The following is a 22,669-nucleotide window of genomic DNA, read 5'->3' as shown; positions in this document are numbered from 1 at the left end:
GCTCTTTGTAATAGTCGAAAGTGATTTGAGGGCAACTAAACCCCTCTCACGCCCACCTTTTCCCCAAACACATCCAATCAAAATTTTAAGACAGCCATTTTATTAAACGTAGTTTTAAGTTTTGGAAATTAGGTCTTTGAGGATTACAACTCCCCAAAGCCTTCAGGGCAAGGGTTGTAATTTAATGATTCTCCGAATCCTTCATATTATTTCTTATAGAAGGGATGCTCGTATAAACTTTAGAGAGGGCTCTTTTGATTGAAAATTGAAAGTTCTTGTTCACTTTTTAAGAGTAAAAAGAGATTGAAGGGCAACTAGCCCCCCACGCCCATCTTTTCCCCCAACACATCCAATCAAAATTTTGAGATAGCCATTTTGTTGAGCGTAGTTGATTTCCAGATAGAAAATATGTTTTTGAGGAGGACACTCCCCCAGAACCTCCAGGGCAAGGGTTTTAAGATATGCTTTGGGGCATATAAGGTTTTTATAGAAGGCGTTGTCGTAGAAACTTCAAAAAAGGCTCATTCGATTGGAAATTCAAAGGGATAGTGCACTTATTAATAGTAAAAAGTGATTAGAGGGTAAACAGCCTCCCCCCCATGTCCACCATTCCCCCAAACACCTCCAATCAAAATTTTGAGGTATCCATGTTGTTAAGCATAGTTGTTTTCCAGACAGAAAATATATTTTTGAGGAGGACAATCCCCCACAACCCTCAGGGCAAGTGATTGGAGGGCAATTAGCCGCCCAACGCCCATCATTTCCCCCAACACGTCCAATCAAACTTTTGAGATAGCCATTTTGTTCTGTGTAGTTGATTTCCAGATAGAAAATATATTTTTGAGGAGGACACTCCCCCACAACCCTCAGGGCAAGGGTTTTAAGTTATGCCCTGGGGGCATATAAGGTTTTTATAGAAGGCGTTGTCGTAGAAACTTCAAAACAGGCACATTCAATTGGAAATTCAAAGGGCTAGTGCCCTTTTTAATTGTCGGAAGTAATTGGAGGGCAACTAGCCCCCCCCCCCACGCCCATGATTCCCCCAAACACATCCAATAAAAATTTTGAAATAGCCATTTTGTTAAGCGTAGTTGATTTCCAGATAGAAAATATATTTTTGAGCAGGGCAATCCCCCACAACCCTTTAAGTTATGCCCTTTCAGTTATGCCCTGGGGGCATATAAGGTTTTTATAGAAGGCGGTGTCGTAGAAACTTCAAAAAAGGCTCATTCGATTGAAAATTCTGAGGGCTAGTGCCCTTTTTAATAGTCGAAAGTGATTCGAAGGCAACTAACCCCCCTCTCACGGCCACCTTTTCCCCAAACATAACCACTGAAAATTTTAAGTAATCCAGATTATTAAACGCAGTTTTAAATTCTGGAAATTAGGTCTTTTAGGATTACAGCTCCCCAAAGCCCTCAGGGCAAGGGTTGTAATTTAAGGATTCTCCGAATCCTTCATATTATTTCTTATAGAAGGGATGCTCGTATAAACTTTAAAGAGGGCTCTTTTGATTAAAAATTGAAAGTTCTTGTTCACTTTTTAAGAGTAAAAAGAGATTGAAGGGCAACTAGCCCCCCACGCCTATCTTTTCCCCCAACACATCCAATCAAAATTTTGAGATAGCCATTTTGGTCAGCGTAGTTGATTTCCAGATAGAAAATATGTTTTTGAGGAGGACACTCCCCCAGAACCTCCAGGGCAAGGGTTTTAAAATATGCTTTGGGGCATATAAGGTTTTTATAGAAGGCGTTGTCGTAGAAACTTCAAAAAAGCTCATTCCGATTGGAAATTCTAAAGGGATAGTGCCCTTTTTCATAGTCGAAAGTGATTGGAGGGGAACTAGCCCCCCCACCCCCATCATTCCCCCAAACACATCCAATAAAAATTTCGAGATAGCCATTTTGTTCAGCTTAGTTGATTTTCAAATAGAAAAAATGTTTTTGAGGAGGACAATCCCCCAGAACCCTCAGAGCAAGGATTTTAAGTTATGCCCTGGGGGCATATAAGGTTTTTATAGAAGGCGTTGTCATAGAAACTTCAAAAAAGACTCATTCGATTGGAAATTCAAAGGGATAGTGCCCTTTTTAATAGTCAAAAGTGATTGGAGGGCAACTAGCCCAAACACCCCCCCTCACGCCCACCATTCCCCCAAACACATCCAATCAAAATTTTGAGATAGCCATTTTGTTCAGCGTAGTTGATTTCCAGACAGAAAATATGTTTTGAGGAGGGCAATCCCCCACAACCCTCAGGGCAAGTGATTGGAGGGCAATTAGCCGCCCCACGCCCATCTTTTCCCCCAACACATCCAATCAAACTTTTGAGATAGCCATTTTGTTCTGTGTAGTTGATTTCCAGATAGAAAATATATTTTTGAGGAGGACAATCACCCACAGCCCTCAGGGCGAGGGTTTTAAGTTATGCCCTGGGGGCTTATAAGGTTTTTATAGAAGGCGTTGTCGTAGAAACTTCAAAAAAGACTCATTCGATTGGAAATTCAAAGGGATAGTGCCCTTTTTAATAGTCAAAAGTGATCGGAGGGCAACTAGCCCAAACACCCCCCCTACGCCCACCATTTCCCCAACCCAAACACATCCAATCAAAATTTGAGATAGCCATTTTGTTCAGCGTTGTTGATTTCCAGATAGAAAAAATATTTTTGAGGAGTACACTCCCCAAGAACCTTCAGGGCAAGGGTTTTAAGATATGCTCTGGGGGCATATAAGGTTTTTATAGAAGGTGTTGTCGTAGAAACTACAGAAAAGGCTCATTCGATTGGAAATTCAAAGGGATAGTGCCCTTTTTAATAGTCGAAAGTGATTGGAGGGCAACCAGCCCCCCCTCCCCGACGCCCATCCTTCCCCCAAACACATCCAATCAAAATTTTGAGATTTCCATTTTGTTCAGCGTAGTTGATTTCCAGATAGAAAATATGTTTTTGAGGAGGACAATCCCCCACAACCCCAGGGCAAGGGTTTCAAGTTATGCCCTGGGGATATATAAGGTTTTTATAGAAGGAGTTGCCGTAGAAACTTTAAAACATGCTCATTCGACTGGAAATTAAAGGACTAGTGCCCTTTTTAATAGTCGAAAGTGATTGGAGTGTAACTAGCCCCCTTCCCCCTCCACGCCCATCATTTCCCCAAACACATCCAATCAAAATTTTCAGATAGCCATTTTGTTCAGCGCAGTTGATTTTCCGATAGAAAATATATTTTTGAGGAGGACACTCCCCCACAACCCTCAGGGCAAGGGTTTTAAGTTATGCCCTGGGGGTATATAAGGCTTTAATAGAAGGTGTTGTCGTAGAAACTTCAAAACAGGCACATTCAATTGGAAATTCAAAGGGCTAGTGCCCTTTTTAATTGTCGAAAGTAATTGGAGGGTAATTGGAGGTGGATTGAGTTCGTCCGGAATGATGCAGACCTTGTCTGCTGACCACGTGCCTCTGGATATGGGGTCATTCCCTGACTAAACACTCCGATCAGGGTGGCTGCAACCTCATGTGGCGGTTGGAGCTCACCCCGGGAATCTCAGTACCTAGGTTAAACCTAGCTTTAATCAGATTCCAGGCCTAGGGTCGGTTAGGATAGCGACCCTTCACCTGAAAATCAAGTGCTACGCAAAGTGACTACATAGCCTCGGATCCGGTCCCCCTTTTAAGATCTCGACCATCGCGCGTCAACGGACATGCTGACGACGTCAGAAAGACTGACAGACTAAACCTTCTAGACCAAAGGGGGCTTTGAATAGCCACCTGGAATGTTTTGACCCTTAATGCACCTGCATCAAAGAACCTACTTTCTTAAGAACTTCGTACGAATAAAGTGACGATTGCAGGTCTCACAGAAACCCGTCTTACTGGAAGTGGAGAAGAGCGAATAGGCGATAATCACTCGTTAGTCTGGTCTGGAGGGAGCATGAGATGAAATGGTGTTGGTCTCGCGCTAAACAGCCCTGCAAGAAAGGCCTTACTCTTGCACGAAGCTGTATCGGACAGAATAATGAAGGCCCGCTTTGGGCACAAGCATGGCAAGATGACAATTTTCGTACGCTATGCTCCGACCAACGATTCCGACGACGTAACCAAGGAAGAGTTCTACTCTGCTCGGTCCAGATGTATGTCAACAGTGTCCCCCCACGATGTCACTGTTCTTCTCAGTGACTTCAATGCTACAGTGCGAGACGATATGGGTGTTTGGCGTCGCACAATTGGACCTGTATCCCCCGACCCACTGAACGACAACGGCCTTCGCCTACTCGAACTTTGCCAATCCCATGAACTTGTGATCGCAAACACCTACTTTCAACGTAAGACTATCCACCAGTACACGTGGTATAGTAACGACGGTCGCACAAAGAAGATGATTGACTACGTCATTATTTCTAAACGCTGGAGATCATCGCTGAAGAACTGCAGAACTTACAGATCAGCGGAGCTCGGAAATGTAGATCACAGGCTTGTGTCTGCTGATGTCCAGCTGTACCTTCATACACAGCGATCGGAAAGAAAACCAGCAGCAGCGGATATTGGGAAACTAAAGGAGCCAGATACTCGCCAGAAGTATAGTGTTGAGATATCAAATCGCTTTGAGCTCCTTGGCACACTCAACAGCAGCGAATACGCCTGAAAGTATTTTAAATTGCAGACCAGCGAAGCTGCACAGCTGGTGCTTGGCAAGCGAAGTTTCAAGAAGAAATCGTGGCTAACTGACGAAAAACTGCAGGTCATAGAGGCTAACTGACTTATGGCTAACTGACTTATGGGAATGATGTTATACCGCAAGCTGCTATGGTGAAATTTCTTGGTGTGTATCTTGACTGTTTTCTCTCTTTTAAGCCTCATATAACTCACACCCGTTCCCTCATCTTCCGCCAGTCTTCAATGTTGCACCTGTTTAACTCATTTCTTCCCCCAGACGTTATGCTTTCTCTTTATTATGCATTTATTTTTCCTTACCTTTCTTATTGCTGCTCTGTCTGGGGTAATACTAATAAATCTCTTCTCTACTCACTTCAAAGAGCCCAAAATAGGGCAGTAAAGGCTACTTTTCTTCTCCCTCGGCTTTATCCTTCCTCTGATCTTTATAATGATACTGGAATATCTCCGCTGGATCGCATTGTGATTAAAAGTAATCTTTATTTAGCGCATTCTGCTTTTCTAGGTACACTTCCACCGCTTCTACAGCAATTTTTTTCACGGACAGGCTCAGGTAGGTACTCTAATTTTTTACGTAGTTCTTCTCGTAGATTTATTTTGCCCAAACGTTCATCTACAGCAGCCCAGAGGTCTCCTGTTTATAAATCAATTCAATTATGGAATTCAATATCACCAGATGTCCCGTTATTTCTGTCTGCAAAGGCAGTTATTCGTCGTGTATTTCCAGTTTAGTAATTTCTCTCTCCTTCGTTTATTTTCCCTGTTTTCTCTTTTCCTAGTGTTTCTCCTTTTGTATTTTTCCCTTATATATCGTTATTCTTTCTTCTTTTTTTTTCTTTTTTTTTTAATGTATGGTATTGTTTATTCTCTTTAATCTTTATTTCATATATATTTTTTGATTTAGAGTAATATTTATGGTTGTCTTAGTACTTTATTATTGTATTGTAAGGCCCACAACAAGCCAAGCTTCATGGGCTAAATAGTTTTTCTTTACGTTTGTAATACAGTTTAGTATTAATAAAATGATGATGATGATGATGACATGGCCACCTATCGAAGGCTCAATGGAGTGCGGAACAGACTTATTCACCGAGACCGAACTCAGTTTGTTGCAAGGAAAGCCGATGAAATCGAACTAACAGCAAAAAAAAAAGACAGGGGTAGCCTGTTCAAGCAACTCCGTGATCTCACAGAAAATAAAACACCAGCATTGGGACCCGTTCAATCCAGGGATGGGACACATCTTTCTCATATGGGTTCTTGTCTTGAGTGTTGGAATGATCACTTCTGCTCACTCCTGAACAACACTAGCCAGTCTATGCATCCTAATAATAGTCCCAGCCAACCTGGGAGTCCAAAATCCGAAGCAAAAGCTCCTCCAGACAAGCTTTTCAGCCCCTCAGAAATTGGAAATAAAGTAAAAAGCCTAAAGAACACTAAAGCTACTGGTATCTGTGGCCTGAGTTTGGAGCTGCTAAAATTTGCAGATCGTGTTATGCTCCTGTTTCTCCACACCCAGTTTTCTACAATCCGGCAAACCGAGATAATTCCCGAAGATTGGCGGAAGGGTGTCATTATCCCTTTGTGGAAGAGGAAAGGCTCTAGAAGCGACTGCTCGAACTACCGTGGAATAACCCTACTGTCTGTCCCGGGAAAACTTTTCTCAATGGTCCTGTTAGATCGATGTCGAAATATCATTCTTAAAATCCAGCGACCGGAGCAAGCTGGTTTCATGTCGGACCGTTCAACCATCGAGCAAATTTTTACGATCCAACAAATCATAGAAAAAGCCACGGAGTTCCGCCACAAAGCTTTTATTACCTTTGTCGACTTCCGTGCTGTTTTTGACTCAGTAGACCGAGAAGCTCTTTGGCGGATTCTAGAATCGACAGGCCTCCCTGAGAAATACTGCAGACTATTCAAAGCTCTACACCATGGGACGGAGAGCTTTGTTCAAGTGAACGGCCGGCGCAGCCCGTTCTTCCAAATCACGACAGGAGTGCGCCAAGGATGTGCAGTGGCCCCAGAGCTCTTCAATGTCATCAAAGACTACGTTATGATAAGAACTACCTTACGTTTCAGCTTTGGACTCAAGTTTGGAGATCGTGTCATTACAGATGCTGATTTTGCCGATGACTTGGCCATTCTGGCGGATTCCATGGAGCAGTTGCTGGAAGCGCTTTGAATCTTACGAGAAGAGACTGCAAAAGTAGGACTGCAGATAAACTGGACTAAAACGAAAATTATGGCCATAGACACATTCTCCCCTGCTGCCAATCCTTCAGTTAGCCTGGATAGCACCACTAGTATCGAAGTTATCCAAAGGTTCACCTACCTGGGCTCTATAATTTCTTCAGATAGCTCGCTTCTTTCTGAACTACAAGCGAGAATATCCAAAGCGTCTTCTGCCATGGGCAGACTGAACCGTCACCTCTGGCGAAAACCAAACATCAGTCGTACAACGAAGCTGCGGATTTTCAACGCCCTCGTCGGCTCTGTGATGCTCTATGGAGCTGAAACGTGGCAAGCTTCAGCCGCAACCCTCAAGGCAATTGATGTCTTTCAGTCGAAGAGCCTGAGGAGGATCGAAGGTCTACGACGGCTTGACTTCGTCAGCAATGAGAAGCTGCTGCAGCTCACCAAGCAGTCTCGGTTTTCGACCCAAGGAGCCGAGCGAGCATTACGATGGTTCGGACACCTACTTCGAATGCCTCCACACATACCTGTGAAAACGATCCACGACTTCGACCCTGTCAAAGCCGGTTGGAAGCGACCACTCGGCCGCCCGAAAAAACGATGGTCTGACAGCCTGTCCGAGTTCCTGGCGATGGCAAATATCAGGTTGAGCGATGTGCAAACGCTTGCCATGGACCGAAGTGGATGGAGGAGGCAGACGTCACTCTCTACGCCGAGCAGCGCCCGGCAGGAGACATAAGTCAAGTAAGTCAAAGTCAATTGGAGGGTAACTTGCCCCCCCCCACGCCCACCATTCCCCCAAACACATCCAATCAAAATTTTGAGATAGCCATTTTGTTCAGCGTAGTTGATTTCCAGATAGAAAATATTTTTTTGAGCAGGGCAATCCCCCACAACCCTTTAAGTGATGCCCTTTCAGTTATGCCCTGGGGGCATATAAGGGTTTTATAGAAGTCGGTGTCGTAAAAACTTCAAAAAAGGCTCATTCGATTGGAAATTTAGAGAGCTAGTGCCCTTTGTAGTAGTCGAAAGTGATTTGAGGGCAACTAACCCCCCTCTCACGTCCACCTTTTCCCCAAACACCTCCAATCAAAATTTTAAGACAGCCATTTTATTAAACGTAGTTTTAAGTTCTGGAAATTAGGTCTTTGAGGATTACAACACCCAAAGCCCTCAGGGCAAGGGTTGTAATTTAAGGATTCTCCGAATCCTTCATATTATTTCTGATGGAAGGGATGCTCGTATAAACTTTAGAGAGGGCTCTTTTGATTGAAAATTGAAAGTTCTTGTTCAATTTTTAAGAGTAAAAAGCGATTGAAGGGCAACTAGCCCCTCACACTCCTCTACGCCCTAAATGCATCAGATAAAAACTTTGAGATAGACATTTTATTAAAATAGTTCAAAGTTCTGATAACAAAAAACTCCGGTGTTGACACAGCCTACCAGGGCCCAGGGGTAGGCGTTGTAAGTTATGCCCTGGGGCATAACTTATTAAGGGGGGTTTATACCATATGGGAAGTGGTTTTGTATGGGAAGAACACATAGGAAATCTATTATAATTATCCAATTATAAGGTTAAAATACATACTCTTTGATAGATGCAAAATTGCTTTGGCACACAATTTCCTATTGAGGTCAATTCCAAACAGTCGTGATCCCTTTATATCAGCAAGTGAAATGGTCTAAATCCCCTTATTGGAGCTATTTTTTCAATCCATTCATTGTTGTCAATCGCTGTCCACAAGTTATGCAAGCTGTCTGTTGTTCATATATAAGGTTTTTATCAAAGAGGTAATCGTATAGACTTTGAAAAAAACTCATTCAATTTAAATTGAAAGTTCTAGATCCGTTTTTTGAAGTCAAGAATAATCGGACAGTAAGCACCCCCTCCCCATGACATTAGAATTTGAAACTCTTTTCTGTCAAAAATGAAATTAATTTAACTATGGTAAAAATGTCCGAAAAATAAGATGTTCAAAGAAAGTAGAGGTCACCTCGTTCTAAGGCACAGCAGACACAAATACCTGTTAAAATTCAATCATTACGTGGCCAACAATTATTATCAAAGAACAAATGAACCGAAAAGTGAATCTAAACTAAATAATCAATGATAGCCGAAAGCATACAACAAGTAATAACATAAATGAATTAACAGATCTTAAACTGAGTAATGCATCGATTTAATTTAAAAACCAAGCTTAAAAGGAAAAAGGACAGCCTGCGTTTAAAGTAAAAGAGAAACATAAAATGCCCTGAAATCAAATAAACAATCAATGCGAACAAACATTCAGTATACATTAATATAAATGAATAAATAAATCTTAAAATGACTGAAACTTAAAGTGAATATGCAAATCAAGTTTGAATCAAATAGAAATAAATGCAAACAAAAGTTAGGGTATCGTATCACTGCAGAAGCCTAAAACCTACTACGTCATTGGCGCTTTACTGAAAACGAATTATATTACAAATATTTTCTTTTGTACCCAATATTGAAAATAAATATTAAAATTACAGTAAAATTTTGAACTGATGAGCTTTTAGCAATTAATATCATTATCTATCAAATATTCAGTTTAATTTATTAGTTCTTTTCAAGATTGGTCAAGACAAATATAGTTTCACTACAAGCAAAATTTGGATACTGCCCCCTTGTTTAACTGTAAAAACCTAAAGCCTTTTGCGTCATTGGTGCTTCATTGAAAACGAATTACTCGTATATTACAAATTTATTATTTTCCAGTTCTTACAGCATTGAAAACGAAAATAAAAATTACAGAGAAAAAAATCTTGAACTGATGGATCTTTTAACAATTAGTATCATTATATATCTAATATTCAATTTGATTTTGTTTATACTTTTCAAGACTGTTCAAGACTCATATAGTTTCGCCATTTTTTTTAATTCTGTCATTTTTTGTAACTAATCGTGTTAGTTTGTTATGAAAACATTCTATGGCTCCTAGGTATTTCTATTTGAGCGGAAAACTGCACCTCAAACTTTGTGGAACATTCATTTTCTTGCATGAAACACCAAAATATAATAAAATGTCAAGTTTCGGAGTGTTCCACCACTCGCAAGCAAGTGCCATTGGTATTTTTGAATTCACATGTTCAATTTAGGGGATGGATGGTAGGATAATTCTCGTAGCAGCCCCATTCCGTCGTGGTATGGTTCACATTTTCAACACCTGGCGTCCGGATTATCATATAATCTACAAAGCATACAACTACCCCCAAGTCAGTATCAATAAATAAATGAAACCCAAAGCGAACAAAAATTAAAGTAAATATTAGAGTCAAACTCAAAACGAGCATAAATTAATGTGAGTAGGGTTCAAAACCCCTATGCTTTCTAAAAGCCAGAATATAATTTTTACTTTACTGAAAAAAAATTCAAATGAGTTTACTGAAAAACAATGTGCATTGTCAATTTAATATACATATGCTGATATTTATTCCCTAAAATCTTAATTAATTTTTGATTTCTTAAAGTTACAAAAGTGAAAATATTAAAAAGAATTGTTTTCAGTAAAGCGCCAATGACGCAGAAGGTTTTAGGCTTCTGCAGTGAGACGATATTCAAACTCTTGTTTGTAGTTATTTCTATTCGATTCAAACTTGATTTGCATATTCAATTTAAGTTTCACTCGTTTTAAGATTTATTTATTCATTTACATTAATATATATTGTATGTTTTTTCGCATTGATTGTTTATTTAATTTCTGTTCGTTTTAAGTTTCATTTATACTTTAATAGCAAAATACTTGTTTTCGTTTTAAGCTTGATTTTCATACTCAATCTAAGCATTACTCGCTTTAAGATCTATTTATTCATTTATATTATTACTTGTTGCATGTTTTTTGCTATGATTACTTATTTAATTTCTGTTCGTTTTGGGTTTCATTTATTCTTTAATAGTAGTTTGGTCGTTTTGGTCGTTTTGAGTTTGAATTTTAACAGGTATTTGTATCTCCTGAGTTTAAGTTTAAAATGGCCTTTACTTTTCTTTGAAAAACTTATTTTTCGGAAAGTTTTTTTTAATTAATTTTTGTAAGAGTAAATGACAATATTTGTTGCTTAGAGCATAAAGAACCAATGACTTTAATAGTCAAACAGTGATCACTTCTAACATAAAAAAAGCATAAAAGGTATATGCTACTATTATATAAAAACTATGAGGTAGATTTATATCAAAATATTCAAGCAAATCACACAGCCTATGAGGTTTCTTACCTTAGCCTACATAAGGTTGGCTATCAGTGGAAGTCATTAAGTCTGCAAAACTACCAATAGGGTAGCCTAAATATTGATACTTTCTTTTAGAATCATTGATGTTTACCTTTACACTGCTTCATGGTTAAAAGATCCTGGAGTGCCAAAAATCCTAGTAACATCAAGACTAAGCCTAGTCTGGCCAAGCTCTTTTCAAGAAGCATTCCTTAAAAGTAGTTTTCAAAGAAAAGAGCTTTGCTGAAATAGGTTCTGATTTCTGTTTTACCAGAACATACAATAAAAACAACACTTTCTAAGGCTATATGCTGATTTATTTATTTTTTGCTCATTTTCTGCTGTTTAACAGCACACGTTCTTTATTTTTGAAATTAGTCAATATAGAAATGTCCCTTACCCCAAAGAAACATCCTCCATGGAAATATTCTCCAGAGTAATCCCCTCCTCTAGCCCCCCCCTCCAGAAAAAATCCTTCCTGAAAATGGTTGTATACTTCCCAATAACCAATAAATAATGCTGGCAAGTCCGGCGCCCCCTTCATGGCCATTTCCCTTCCCCCAGGCACACTTCCGTCATGGCAAGTGCCGGCCCACTTGCGCCCGCCCCGCGCCGGCCCCCCCCTACCCCAAAAAAACACCTCTGAAAAATTCAGTAAAAATAACAAAAACCAAAAAAAAAATATAAAATTTAGTAAAGATAATAACTTTAAGCCCTCCCCCAGGGGACATTGGGGGATCAAGTCATCCTAAAAGACATTTTTATCATATTTTTGACCATGCTGAACAAAATGGCTATCTCAAAATTTTGATCGTGTGACTTTGGGAAAAAAATAAGCGTGGGAGGGGGCCTAGTTGCCCTCCATTTTTTTTGGTCACTTAAAAAGGGCCACGAACTTTCCTATTGGAATACATTATGTAAACAGGCGATCCTTCTCCTTAAAAAATGAATTATCGGTTTTTCACACTAATTTAAGACATATATGGCTGTGTAAGTTTACACTTGACCAATTTAATGAATTAGTTTTCATTTTAGGTGTCCTTGGTACTTTAATACGTCAAAAACGGGTTTTATCATTGCCTACTCTATAGTGATTAACCAGAGAGGCCCGCATAATGGGATGGTACCCAATGTTATGGGGAGGAGGTAAAAACAGCGATGGTTTAGGGTTTTGGCTGGGCCATATCAAGGGCAGGTCACTAGGCTTGTCCACCCCTCCCCCCCCAAGTCATCCAAGGAAGCATCTGAGATTATCAAGAGAATTTCTTTGAGCAATGAAAAATTACCCCAAGATTTTGAAAAATACCTATTTTTGTTATTTTCATTGAAAAAAAAAATCAAAAACAGTACTGCCACCACTAGATTTGAAAAATGTATGCTATCCCTCCTCCTACATTTTCATGAATTGGTACCACTGTTTTCTTTCCGATTCAAATTATTTCAATTGAAAAATGACATCGCTTACCTTGTTTCAAAACTTGTTTGACGTAACTTATTTCAGAAATTTAATAAAAGCAATCTTTAGCTACAATCAGGGCTTCCACTCTCGAAAACTAAAATTCGGGGACAAGTCTTAAAAATTCGGGGAGTTTTCGGGGACAAGTTTTCAAGATTCGGGAATTTTTCGGGAAAAAAACAAAATGGAATTTCGTTGTGAAAATTTGGGAGCCAAAATTCGTTTTAGCTTCGTTTTCAGGGTCAAGTAGGGCTTGTATCTGCGTAGTAAATCAAGCCTTTTATAAAATTATTTGAAAAAAACTACGTTTTCTAAAGAGTTAAAGAGGCTCAGTCACAAGTTCGAACCTTAAAACGTACAGGGATTAGGAGGTACAGTTGGGGGGAGGGCCCCCCCCCACCCCCCCGCCTTTTGAAGCCTTTAAATAAAAAAAAATTTTTAAACTGAAAGTAAGGAGCGACATTAAAACTTAAAACGAACAGAAATTATTCCGTATATGAAAGGGGCTGTGCCCTCCTCAACGCCTCGCTCTTTACGCTAAAGTATTTATTGTTTAAAAAAAAGAGTTGTGAGAAAGTCAAACTTTAGCGTAAAGAGCGAGGCGTTGAGGAGGGCACAGCCCCTTTCATATACGGAATAATTTCTGTTCGTTTTAAGTTTTAATGTCGCTCCTTACTTTCAGTTTAATTTTTTTTTTTATTTAAAGGCTGCGAAAGCGGGGGTTTGGGGGCGGCAGCCCCCTAACTGTACCTTCTAATCCCTGCACGTTTTAAGGTTCGAACTTGTGACTCAGCCTCTTTAACTCTTTAGAAAACGTAGTTTTTTTCAAATAATTTCTGCACGTTTTTGTACAGTTTATTACTTATTATTGCTTGACTAACTGTTAGATGATTGTGTATTATTCTTTTCTTTCTCGACAGGGTATTTTAAGGGTCGACCTTGTAACTCAGCCTCTTTAACTCTTTAGAAAACGTAGTTTTTTTTCAAATAATTTAAAAAAGAAACTGAGTTTCTTTTTTAAACTCTAAATTCAGTATATAAAAATTTTCCTCTGACGGGGAATCGAACCCAGGTGTTCCACCTGACAGTCAGGAGTATCGACCGCTGTACTAAAAAGACACAGTTGTAATTGTATTTTTAGTATGTGGAATCTATTTTTGACGCAAGCAAATCCCCACCAAATTTGATATTTGTTTTTTAGAAAACAGGAAAGGAGCGATCGAATTGAGCTGAAATTTCGAGGATAAGCTCCCAGTCCCCAGGAAAGCTTATCCTCTAAATTTCAGCCTAATCAAACAACGTTAAAGGGGGCTGTGGTAGGAAAAATTAACATGGGCTCTTATAGGAAAACGAGGTTTTTCGAAAATATAAATTCGGGGGATAATTTTTTCGGTCTGAAAATATCAAAAGGCCCTAACAGGTCAAATTCTGCTTCGAATGAGTCCTCATTCACCCGGATCAGTTGCCAACTGTGGCCTGTAGGCGTCTATAACAAAAAAAAGAGAAATGAACATTAAGTGGCTGTATCTGGTTTTTGGAAAACAGGGAAGGAGTGATTGGATTGAGGATTTCGAGGATAAGCTCCCGGGCCCTAGGAAAGCTTAACCTCTAAATTTCAACCCAATCGGACAACGTTAAAGGGGGGCTGTGGTCGGAGGGTCGAAACTTCCGGCCCACTTTTACCCATGAAGATAAAGTCGGAGGGGGGTGAAATTTTACTCATTTCTTAGTTTGAGCTTGGGCTACAAAATGCGATTACCGCTGTCTCTCTGCGACCGCTAGGACCGGAAATCGCTTAACATTGTGGTGGGTCGCCTCTTTATAGAGGCACAAGTGTGCCTCCTTGATAGGTTTTAGAGACAGAGCCCGGGATTGGAACCCATAGCTGAAAACACTTATTGCTGATATTGCGGCAAAAACTTCAAAATTGTTTTTAAAAAAAAGAAGGAAAATAGTGAATACATGTGAACTGTAAATACCAGTAGCAATTTTTTATTAAGTCATTAATCTCAGAAATTCATTAATAATATTTAAAAACAAAAACAATTATTGTTTGCGGTTTCTAGATAAGTAAATTGAATAGACAAATTCAACCTATAAATACGGGGTAATATTAAAACTCAAAACAAACAAGAACTAAACTAAACAAGTAAATTTAAACTTAAATTAAAAACGGAATTTTGACGACAATTGAGACATTATTGGTTTTTCATGCTGCTTCTAAGGACTTAGGTGTTTACCCCCCACCCATCCCCCAAAAAATCCTCCCACAGAAAAACGGAAAATACCCCCCCCCCCATCCTCACAAAAATATACCCCAAAGAAAATGCTCCCCTGCTGAAAATACTCCCAATGGAAAGTACTCCCGCGGAAAATATCCCCCGCGAAAAATACCCTCGGAAAATACCCACCCCCGTTCGAAAAATACCGCCTCGGAACATACATTTTTTTCATTGTTTGTTTCTAGTATTCTTTTCTTTCTTTTGGTTACCTCATGATTACTATACAGTCACCGATTAACCCCCAACGCTCCCACCAACCCTGTGACCATCCATATTCCAAATATAATACTTATTGCAGTCTCATTTTTATATCAGCCCATCGAATGTCTGGACATGATAGCTGTAGGCTACAAATCATATAAAATTTACTAATTCTTTTACTTCGCAATAACCTTATTTGGCATTATTAACCAACTGTTCGTGATAAATAAGTCCGAAAATATTTAAAACTTGACAAGAAAACAATATGAGCCTAATACCCAAATTTTTACTTTAAGCTGTATTGTAAATTTTCTTATGGATACTATTTTTGGGGTTACTTCCGTTTGAATCCTCTATTCCCCGACCTTTTACTTAGTCTGCAGCTAAATTTTGCTTCATTAGGAGGGGGAGGGAGTTGTGCATTTTTATGGTAAGAAGATCGTATTTAGGGATAGTTCTTAGGAAGAAATAAATTATACCACATTTTCTTTAAACAAAATTTTTATCTCAGAATTAGCCTTCATACAGGGTTATTAATTGTTAAAGCATTAGAAGTTGTAAAGGTAGGCCTTAGATATTTAAACAAATTTACTTGGCTATCCTGAATTTGAGCAGAATATATTTTCCGTAAAATTTCCTTTGCCTAACTAACAGGTTTGCAAGACCGTAAAAGTTCCTAAAACTGAAGTTTAAAATATTACGTCACTGAAAATATTACACTGGTGAAGGGGCCAGAATAATAATTGTGAGGGGAGTGCTGGGTGAATACGTTTGAGGATAGAGGGTGGTATGACAAATACTATTCTCAGATAAAAAGAAAAGAACTTAAATTTCACACACGGAATGAAACAAAAAATTAAATGGTAAGAATTCCTGGCAAAAAGATCAATTTCTTCAATATATTATGCGTTTAATTATTAAGTATTAAACATTAATACAGTATGTCCAAAACCGAAAATATGAAAAGAAAACCAAACTTAAACTTTTGATTCGGTTTTCAAAACCATTCTCTTTCTTTAGAAGTTCAATTTCAAAACCCAGAATCTAACTGAGCGTTCCGTTAAAAAACTAAGTACAATTCTTGGATAATTTCGTCGAGAAACTTGACCACGAATGATGTAAATGTAAGAATCTTATAGAATTTGGAATACTGCATTCAAAATTATTTAGTCTAAATAATAGAAAGTGATACGTTTGTGAACATATAAAGAACCGTCTATAATTAAATTGTATTGGTCTGGTTCTTATGCAAAGTAACACAGGAGACAAAAATTAACGAACAAGAGAGTAGTGTAAAATTATGGTATGTAAAGTAATGTTTGCTAGGGATAGTCACTAGGGGTCGAACCGTGGTTGAGTGATTTCTGGGGAAATTTTGGGGATTCGGGGAAAAATAAATTTTTTCGGGGAGACACATAGATTTTCGGGGAAATCCCCGAAAATTCGGGGATAGTGGAAGCCCTGGCTACAATGTGACTATGTGATAAACGATTTGGTAAAAACAAAACCTATTATTCCAACACCTGTGACAAAACTTCTATGTACAAATAAATTGGACAAGGGGAATTTAGCCAGTTCTCAAATTTATCAGGAGCAGAAAAAAACAAAGATAAACACATACTTTCATGGTGAGCATTTGAATGATTTTCATTCAGATTTAAACAAACGCTCTGATGATATTTTGAAAATGTACATACCCGACTGGATTCCGGATGCTATTTCATTTCAAGTGAAAACGCAGAAGAATTTCCACAGTAGAAAGAAGAACCGACGGAAGTAACTACGGTACTTGTCTATTATATAAAACACTTGAGAAGTGAAGTTTGGTGACAATAAAATATGATGAAAATAGAATACTTTGTTAGCAAAATTGTGAATACCGTAACTACAAACAATGAGTCAAAATTGGATTCAAAAGTGGCTACCAACAATTCGGGCTGAAACTGGAGACCTCAAGGGGCAAATCCATGGGATAGTTTTAGGGACAAGTGTCGGTAAATATTTACCAAATCATATTATTGAGTTACGACTAAAGTGAATATACCACTCAATTCCTTATTTTATGCTCTTTACGAATATAATAATCAGTTTTGTCGGAAATGAATTTTAGCCCCCACCCCTATATATACCAATTCAGGGTATGTATTTGTACATTAGGGGGTGGGGGTAATTTCATTTCCGACGTAAATGAGAGGTAAGTTTAAACTTTCCCCCCAGCCCCCTAATGTGCAAATATATACCCTGAATTGGTATATATAGGGGTGGGGGCTAAAATTCATTTCCAACAAAAAATATTATTAGATTCGTAAAGAGCATAAAAAAAGCATCGAGTGGTATATTCACTTTAGTCGTAACTCAATATTATGATTTGGTAAATATTTACCCAAGTGTCTCTCCAGAAGATAAAAAAGTTGGGTACTTCCGTATTAACCAGAACACAGCCGAGAAAATTGATCTGTTTAAGCTGAGATAACTGGTTTATAGTTGTCTATATTCGGAGACAATTAGCTTAGGCTCAAGGGAAAAACTACATCGTAGGTATATTATAATTAAACATTTAATCAATAGAGTCGGTATTTTGGTTAGGTATCTAATATAATACGTTCTGGGCGGCCTCCTTTCCATAATTCTTTGTTGTAGTTTTCATAATTTTTGTTACTAAAGTATTATATTTTCATCATATTTTGGTATATTTCATTATGATTAACCTAAATTCACTTCTTGAGTGTGTTCTGGATAATACGTAAGTACCAGAAGCTGAACTAATTAAAGGGATGGAGGGGCAAAAAACACGAATTGATAGCTCAAGTTTCGTTTGTGCCCCTCCTCCCAACATTAAATATATGCCTATGGGTGCCCATAAGTGGAGAATGGGGCACCAGCCATCTTGGCTGAATGACGCTGCCCCATATTTGTATTAATTTAAAAAAAATTTTTCCACAAAATAAGTTTTTCAAAGAAAAGTAAAGAGCTCCATTAAGCCAAAAATGGGCAGAAATAAACTCAAATACTCTTCCAAGCGTAATAGCCAAGTCAAACTCAAAACGAGCAAAAATTAATATTACTAGGGCTTACAACCCCCATGCCTTCTCAAAACCAGAACATAATTTAGGCTTTACTGAAAGAAACACATTTCCATGGATTATCAGTTTAATGTACCTATACTGATATTTATTCCCTCAAGTCTTAAATTTTTTTTTCAAATTAAAATTTTTTTTGTATTGATTTAAGTAAAAAAAAAGTGAAAGCATTTAAAAGTATTTTGTTTTCAGTAAAGTGTAAATTATATTCTGGTCTTGAAAAGGCATGGGGGCTATCAGCCCTACTCATGTTACTTTTTACTCGCTTCAAGTTTGACTCGGCTATTTTTTGTAATTTCTGTTTGTTTTGAGTTTCATTTATTTATTGATAGTGATTTGTGGTAGTTTTAAACTTGGGTGATTACTTGAGTTCATTTCTGTCTATTTTCGGGCAATGAAGCTCTTTACTTTTCTTTTTGAGTTTCTTTTATTTTCTTTTTTGTTTTGAGTGTCATTTGTTTATTGATAGTGATTTGTGGTAGTTATACACTTGGGTGATTACTTGACTTCATTTCTGCCCATTTTTTTGTGAAATGAAGCTCTTTACTTTTCTTTGAAATACTTGTTTTGTGGAAAAAGTTTTTTTTAAATTAATTTCTGTATGTTTTTTATTGACAAAGTCCTTTTCATTAAAAATTTTTTTTATATCTCTTCTTTATTTTTCTATAAGAATCCATATTTTGGCTTGCTATTTGTATGTTGGGAGAAACTTCGAGCCAATTGAATAATTGTGGGGGGTTGACATGCCCAATATCCCTACAGACATAGCTGCTGAACCGTTCTACTATGTTGAACAAAATAGTTGTCTCAAAATTTTGAGTAGATGGGTTTGGGAATAAATCAGCTTGAGAGACGGGCTGATTGCCCTCCAATCTCTTTTTATTCTTAGAAAGGACACTAGAACTTTTAATTTTAAATCGATTTAGCTTCTTTAAATATTTCAATGATATTTCTCGCTATTATAGAGTGGTGCTGCCTATGATATTGCTTATATGTCTATTTGAAAACCTGTATGCATACAGTTTTTTCGTTCAATTGGAACTCACCCTAGACGCTTCCTAAAAGTTCCACCTAAAAACTCTTAGCGTCATTAGCAGGGGCGTCGTTTGGGGGTGGCAGTTGCCCCCTCAATAATGTGGAGAAAAAAATATTATACATCCCATGCCCTTTGACTATCCAGATATGGACCCCTCTTACCCCCCCCCCCAATATAAATGCTGGAGATTCGCTCCTGGTCATTAGTTACAGTAACTGTAGTTGTAGCACTAAAAGTATTCACATAGTGCCTTCTGGCTAGTACATAATCCCCAACAACTTCCTCTTAGAGTTTTAACTTAATAATATAAGTTGTTCTTGAGATATTGCTTTGTCACCTTTTGGAAAGTCCACATGCTCATAGGTTGTTTTGATTTTGTTCAACTTGCGCCTAAATATTTCTTATATTTGATTACTGAAGACATTGATATATTCTCTTTGGACTATTGGTTACAAAATGGCTATCTCACAATTTCGATCGGATGTGTTTGGGGAAAAGAGGATATTGGGTGGGTGGGCTATTTTTCTCTCCATCACGCTTGACTCTTAAAATGGAACTAGAACTATACACTTCCAATCAAATGAGCCTCCTCTAAAATTCACTAGACCAGCCTTCATAAAAACCTTGCATACCCCCGAGGCATAACTTACAACCCTTACCCCATGCTCTGGGGGGTTGTGTCAACCCCAAAGGCAATGTTATGAGATCTGTGGACTGTTTCTCAACAAATGGCTATCTCAAAATTTGATGCATTTGGATGCATTTGGGGGAAATCTCAAAATTTGATGCATTTGGATGCATTTGGGGAAAATATGACGTGGGGGAGGTATGGCTGCCCTCCCATAAATTTAACTCTTAAAAATGACACTTAAACTTCTGATTCCCAATCCAATGATCCCCTTCCGAAGTTTATACGTTTCCATAAAAACCTTATATGCCCCCTTACATCCTTACATCCTTGCCCTGAGGACTGGGGTGGCTCTCATCCTCAAAGACATAACTCGGACTTTTAAACTACACAAAATAACTATCTCGAAATTTTGATTGGAAGTGTTTGGGGAAATGATCGGCATGTTGGCGGGGATGGTTGCCCTCCAATCACTTTTGATTATTAAAGAGGGCCCTAGCCCTTTCAATTCCCAACCAAATGAGCCCTTTTCGAAGTTTCTACAACAACAAATGGTCCTATCAAAATTTCTGTCACATTCGTTTCGGGAAAATACGACGCGCGCGTGCGTGTGGGGGGAGGGGGTTGGGGGAGTATTTGCCCTCTCATCACTTTGACTCTTAAAAAGAATACTATAACTTCTGATGACCAATCCAATCACCCCTCTCCGAAGTTTATACGACCACCATTTCTATAAAAGCCTTATATGCCCCCAGGGCGTAACTTACAACCCTTGCCCTGAGGACAATGGGAAGGGGGTTTATCCTCAAAGACATGATTTCCAAACCTTTCAACTATGCTGAACAAAATGGCTATCTCAAAAATTCTGATTGGATATGTTTGGGGAAATGATTTGTGTAGGGGGGGGGGTTGACCTACAATCACTTTTGACTGTTAAAAAAGCCAGGTGAACGTCTGATTACCACAATCAACTGAACCCCCTCCGAGGTTTAGGCCCCAGTGCATAGCTTAAAACAAGGCCGTATCCAGGAGGGGGGGGGGGGTACCCGGTTTGACCCCCCCCCCCCCCCGAAATTTTTGACCGAGTCGAAAATAAGTCGAAAATTAGTAAAACCTAGGTAAAAATCAGTAAAATTAGTCGAAAATTGAGTCAAAAATTAGTACCCCCCCCCCCCCGAAAAAAAATCCTGGATCCGCCCTTGGCTTGAAACCCTTTCCCTGAGGGTTGTGTGTAAGGGGGGGGGGGTTATCATACTCAAATTCTTAATTGACCTTTAAACTACGCTTAAGAAAATGGCTATCTGAAAAAGTCCGACATCGCACTTTACTTAGGCAGCGCTATCGCGCTGCAAATGATATTTTGTTTTGAGATTTCTATCATACAGCATTGGAAGTGCCAATTAGAGCAGGTTAGACCCCCCCCCCCTAAAAAAAATTCAGCCTGTGGGTTCCCATGTCTATGTCCGCCTCTAGAGATCCCTATAGAGTATCCTGTAATATCGTCTGCAATTCAAAAGTTCTTAATTGTATTTTCTTCACCATACCTAATGGAACTTGGATTCAGCGCGGTAATCAGTTTATTAACAAAAGAAAAGGAAAAAAGGGCAAAAATGGTGAACCGTGGTAATTCATGATTACTGCCGCAGAAAACTACTCGGGATTAATATTTAGTACTGTCTTTCTATCGTAAGTTCAATAAATATTTAATAATTTCAAACTTCGATGTTTCTAATTTACACTATTTTTTACTATATTTTACCAGAAAGGCTAATTCACACATTTTGCTTTGTAAATGCTTTAAAATTGGATTGAGCTGAGTAACACTCTTCCTGAAAGGGGTATGCCAGGCCAAATAAGCTTAGGGACGACTACTCTAACCCAATACATATCTGATAACATAAAACAGGCGTTTAATTAAAAGCACTAATAACCTCAACTTCACTGAAATGCTCTTTTACATTTCAACTTCTGATTTGTTTTCCTACCCCTTCCCCTTCTTTCCTACATTTCCCCTTTCATTCTTTCTTCTTTTGTTTTTTTTTTAAACCCGGTACATGTTTAAAAATGTTTTAGTTGCCTTTCAAACCTCCATGGGGACTTCGTAATTTCCTCTGCCCCAAGGGGAATGCATTGGCAAGAACTCAGACTTAGTACATAGCATTCTTCTAGTGTACCTCCCCGGCTAAAAGCAAATGCCATATTGCTGACCACAGAAGAAAAATGATAAAACTTCGAATTTTATTGAAAGTGACATCAAACTTTTTTTTCATCAGACCTTCCGCAGCGTCAGGCAGGTCAAATGCCTGTGCCCAAAGCCGTATCGAGGGGGTTAGGGCATTTGAGCCTCTCCCTCCTGAAATCTTTGTCCCACTCCTAAAAACGCAACAAAAATGCACATAAAAATTTTTGCTACTTTTTTAAAAATAAATTTTTGAAAAGCAGCCCCCCCTCTTGCCCAAACAAAAAAAATTGGACTTGACCTTGCCTGTTTCACTAGTCCTTAGCCTATGTTTCTCACCATATTAGGCTATAAACATCTAACAGGGCCGTATCCAGGATTTATTTCGGAGGGGGTTTTACTCCAAAAAAATTTTTGGGAGGGGGTTTTACACAAAAAAAACTAAAAAACGCGTACAAAATTTGTTTATGTCCATTTTTCTTATGTTTTGACAAGTGAAGAAGAAAAAACAGAATGAGTTCTAATAGAAAAAAGGAACTGCTTGAAAGTAGTCCTTTTTAACATCCAAATTTTAATTTTCACGAATTTTATAATTAAAGTGTTGGCCTCGTTCGGACTACTCTTTTTACTCAACTTAGTTTTACAGCTAACATGCAGTGTTTTGTTTGTTTGCAAAATTTCCAGGAAAAATAATAAAAATATCTTGGCCTTATCCACT

Source organism: Artemia sp. Qi Xiang Cuo, chromosome 13, assembly GCF_049724085.1.
Source record: "Artemia sp. Qi Xiang Cuo chromosome 13, ASM4972408v1, whole genome shotgun sequence".
Taxonomy (NCBI): domain Eukaryota; kingdom Metazoa; phylum Arthropoda; class Branchiopoda; order Anostraca; family Artemiidae; genus Artemia; species Artemia sp. Qi Xiang Cuo.
The sequence above is the reverse complement of the archived record's forward strand: the minus strand, read 5'-3'. Positions refer to the sequence as shown.